The sequence below is a fragment of the Macaca mulatta genome, chromosome 7, assembly GCF_049350105.2.
Source record: "Macaca mulatta isolate MMU2019108-1 chromosome 7, T2T-MMU8v2.0, whole genome shotgun sequence".
NCBI classification, from domain to species: domain Eukaryota; kingdom Metazoa; phylum Chordata; class Mammalia; order Primates; family Cercopithecidae; genus Macaca; species Macaca mulatta.
The window spans coordinates 154899448-154904357 of record NC_133412.1 but is presented as its reverse complement, the minus strand read 5'-3'; the positions used below and the strand labels follow the sequence as shown (position 1 = coordinate 154904357).

At 43.1% G+C, this 4910-nt stretch overlaps 1 pseudogene; it reads right to left on the bottom strand.

The window, feature by feature from the left end:
- Positions 1-486: 486 nt before the first annotated feature.
- Positions 487-1849, bottom strand: LOC710185 (elongation factor 1-alpha 1 pseudogene; annotated as a pseudogene).
- Positions 1850-4910: the final 3061 nt, after the last annotated feature.

The window sequence follows — 4910 nt, the reverse complement described above, 5'->3', positions numbered from 1 at the left end:
CGCCCGACTAGTTTTTTGTATTTTTTAGTAGAGACAGGGTTTCACCGGGTTAGCCAGGATGGTCTCGATCTCCTGACCTTGTGATCCGCCCATCTCGGCCTCCCAAAGTGCTGGGATTACAGGCTTGAGCCACCTCGCCCGGCCTAAAAACTAGTAACTTAAAACTGCCACACACATACACACACACAAATCCACAAAACATTCTTCTTTCTTTGTGATTTTTTTATGATGCAGTGTTATCATTAACCAGCCTTTAACTATTAACCTTAAATGGCCATTGAAATAAACAACTCTGAGACTGTTCTTCCACCACTGATTAAAACCCATTTATGCCTAGTGTTCCATTATTGGAACGCTAAGCATGTGGGAGTTATTTATATCCTACTGCTCAAGGTCATTGCCAAGGTCTGAATGCAAAAGTTCAAAAAAAATGCAACCTCAGGCATAAAAGGTGAAGACTAGCATGGCAGGTGTTAGGGGTAATATTCATTTAACCTTCCAAGCTTTCTGGGCAGTCTTAGTGACCTTGCCAGCTGCAGTAGGCTTCTAGTCCCCTGCTTTGATGACATCCATAGCAACTGTCTATCTTATATCACAAACAACAAAACAACCCAGAGGAGTACTGTGAGAGAAGCTCTCAACACACATAGGCTTGCCAGGAACTATACCAAAAATGGCAGCATCACCAGACTTCAAGAATTTAGGGTCATCTTCCAGCTTCTTACCAAAATGGTGATCTATCTTTTCCTTCAGTTCAACAAACTTGCAAGCAATGTGAGTTGTGTGTTAATCCATTACAGGGGCATAACCAACACTGATTTGGCCTGGATGGTTCAGGACAGTTACCTGGGCAGTGAAGCCAGCTTCTTCCATTGGTGGGTCATTTTTGCTGTTACCAGCAGTGTTGCCACAATGAACAACTTTGACAGGCACATTTTTGACATTGAAGCTTACACTGTCCCCAGGAAGAGCTTCACTCAAAGCTTCATGGTACATTTCAACACATCTTTAGTTGTAACGTTGACTGGAGCAAAGGTGACCATGGTGCCGGGTTTGAGAAACCCAGGCTTCACTCGGCCCACAAAGATAGTATCAGTACCACCAATTCTGTAGACATCCTGGAGTGGCAGATGCAAGGGCCTGTCAGTTGGACAAGTTGGTGGTAGGATGCAGTCCAGAGCTTCAGGCAGTGTGGTCCCACTGGCATTGCCATCTTTACGGGTGACTTTCCATCCCTTGAACCAAGACCTGTGAGCACTTGACTTCAGCATGCTGTCACCATTCCAACCAGAAATGGACACAAGTGCTACTGTGTCAAGGCTGTAGCCAGTTTTCTTAAGGAAAGTACTGATTTCCTTAACTATTTCCTTGTATCTCTTCTGACTGTAGAATGACTCAGTGGAATCTATTTTGCTAACACCAAGGATTTGCTGTTTCACACCCAGTGTGTAAGCCAGGAGGGCGTGCTCCTGGATCTGCCCATTCTTAGAGATGCCGATTTCAAATTCACCAATGCCAGCAGCAACAATCAGGACAGCACAGCCCGCCTGAGATGCGCCTGTAACCACGTTTTTGATAAAGTCTCTGGGTACTGGGGCATCAATGATAGTCACATAGCACTTGCTGGTTTCAAATTTCCACAGGGAGATATCAATGATGGCATCATGCTCAGGCTCAGCTTTTAGTTTATCCAAGACCCAGCCATATTTGAAGCCTCCTCCTCAAATCTTTTGATTATTCTTTTGCCAATGCCACCACATCCGTAGGTCAGATGGCCAGTAGTGGTGGACTTGCCTGAACCTAAGTGTCCAATGATGGCAATGTTGGTTGGAGTCTTCTCTTTTCCCATTTTGGCTTTTAGGCCATGTTTTTCGTGAAACACCCAAACTTTATTGTAATGGATGCTTGCCAGCCTTCTCTTGGCTACTGATATTGAAGGTGCATCCCACTTCTTTGTTCTAGTCCACTTAACAAATTCTGAATCTCTCATCCTTGTAACTTTTAAATATCTATCTCCCAAGTCACTCTCACCTGTGAATACCGTAAGAATTTTTCTTTCAGAGACTTTTAATGGCTTTTTGCAAAGCATTATTTACTCTAGTTTCCTCTTAGGATTCTAGGGCTGACTATCTAAATAGTATAATGTTGAGCTCTTGGCTGTTTCCTACTTCTGCCCACATATATTCCATTCCACAGGATACAGTCCTTCCTAAAAGACAGAAAACACTTCGATGCATATAATATATACAGTGCATCAAATTGAAAGAGCATTCCTGGGCTTCTGAGTCCAAGTCCTTGCTCAATGTCTTTGGGGAAATATTCCAAAAACCCTGAGCCTCAGTTTGATTTTTTCTGTTGTTGTTTTTTTGTTTTGTTTTGTTTTTGTTTGTTTTTTGATGGAGTCTCATTCTGTCACCCAGGCTGGAGTGCAATGGTGGTGCAATCTCAGCTCACTGCAACCTCCACCTCCTGGGTTCAAGTGATTCTCTCACCTCAGCCTCCCAAGTAGCTGGGATTACAGGTGTCTGCCACCAGGCCCAGCTAATTTTTGTATTTTTAGTAGAGATGGGGGTTTCACCATGTTGGCCAGGCTGGTCTCGAACTCTTGACCTCCAGCGATCCACCCACCTCGGCCTCCCAAATTGCTGAGATTGAATTGGTGGTTCAGTGGTAGAATTCTCACCTGCCAAAAGGGCTGGGATTACAGGCATGAGCCACCTCATCCAGCCCTCAGTTTCTTTATACATAAAAATGGGTAAAAGATTACCTACCTACCTCATAGATTTGTTGTAAAGATTTAAGAAAATAATATTTGTAAAACCTAATACAGAGAAGGTACTCAAATATTGTTTATTATCATCAATTATATTCTACCTAAAGCTAGGCAAATAACACAGCAGTTATTTTCACATTGCTATTCTAATTAACATTCTTTCCACAAAGGCCAGCAGGCATGGGAGCTAGCCCTGGCCTTCTAACCTCTGGAATTCAGTAGTGGAATTCCATGTAAAGTCTAGGATAAAATTAAACTTGATGGGTTTCATCTTTATTCTCTTTCATATATATCAACCACTGCCAATAGCCATCATGACCTCTGCTTCCAAAACATTTCAGGACTGATCAAGCAAACTCCTGCCGTACTGGGGGTGAGATTTCCAAGGATTTGAGGTTCAAACACAGGACTGTGGCATGCTGGGGAGACCCCAGATAGTATCACAGCAACTGCCATAGGTACAGAAAACAGTCACTGAGGAAGCAGGAGAGGTGTGTTTCTCTTTCCATGTGCCTCTCTCTTCACTTACAGAAATATGGACAAGGAGAAAAGAAGCACTTTGCCAACCAAGCAGAGCTTGTGCTGAACGGAACACTTGACCATGTGCTTCCAAGTCTCTCTCATGCTCTCTGCATAGCTAGGACAAAGACATTCAGATGGAGGGTCAGGGCAGGGAGAAAGGAAAAGAGGGGAGAGAAGGTGAGGGTGGGACGGAGGTTTAATTATTTAGCCTAATGCGTTTTATTCCTTTTCTGAGAATAAATGGAAGACTGAGCTCCTGTCAGAGCTGTTGATCCAGGACCCCTTGACACTCCATTTTAAAATCAAAGTATTTTGAAACAAAACTTCCTTAATGAGCACCTGGAAGTAGGAATGAGGAAGACTGTTTGAGTGGTTTTTTATTTTTCAAGTGGAGTCCTTTCTTTTCTGAAAGCTACAGACTCAATGACAATAACTATCTGTGGAATAAATTGAATGAATTCATGTCTCTCTTGTTTTTCTCTAAGAAACCTTCCAGAATCTGACACTCCAATTAACCAAGGTATCTCTTCTTTTGCTCTGTTCATCCTTACAACACAAACACCACAAGTGCAGCTCCACCTTGATGGTCAAAGGTGAATACAATCACACAGCATGCTTTTTGGCCAGAAACTTTGATGCCACATGTAGAAATCACATCGAAGGCAAAGATTTGAGTTCCAGGGATTTTGGAGATGGTGCGGGTGGAGGAAGGGGAGGAAGGAAATGGCTGTTGATAGCATAGTAACATCTAGAAAACAGGCTTTCCAACTGGAAAAGCATGTGTTCAGATCTCAGCTCTTCCAATTACTGCCTCTTCAACAGAAATAACAGAAATAATGGCCAGGCATGGTGGCTCACACCTGTAATCCCAGCACTTTGGGAGGCCAAGGCAGGTGGATCACCTGAGGTCAGGAGTTCAGGACCAACCTGGCCAACATAGTGGAACCATGTCTCTACTAAAAATATAAAAATTAGCCGAGTGTGGTGGCGGGCACCTGTAATCCCAGCTACTCGAGAGGCTGAAGCAGAAGAATCACTTGAGCCCAGGAGGTGGGAGTTACAGTGAGCTAAGATCGTACCACTGTACTCCAGCCTGAGTGACAGAGCAAGACTCTCGCTCAAAAACAAATTTAAAAAAAAAAAACTGTAAATAAATTGTTCAACTCTCTTTCATTTCCTCATCTGTCAAACGGAGGAAAGAGCAGTGATCAGTAGTTCTGTGGTGGTGATTAAATATACAGAAAGCCCTTAGAAACACAGTCAATAAAAGACAGCTGATATTAACACTGTTGTTATTATTATGAATTTTTTAATTAAATACTATTTAAAATAAAAGAGGCCTATAAACCTGAAAATACATGCCCAACAATCTTAGACATAAAAGAAAGGTGATTCAATGAAAGAAGGAAAGAAAGCAGAAAGCAAGAGAGAAACACAAAGAGGGAGGAAGGACACTTTGGGAGGCCGAGGTGGGCAGATCACGAGGTCAGGAGATCGAGACCATCCTGGCTAACACGGTGAAACCCCCATCTCTACTAAAAATACAAAAAAATTAGCTGGGCGTGGTGGCGGGCGCCTGTAGTCCCAGCTACTCAGGAGGCTGAGGCAGGAGAAT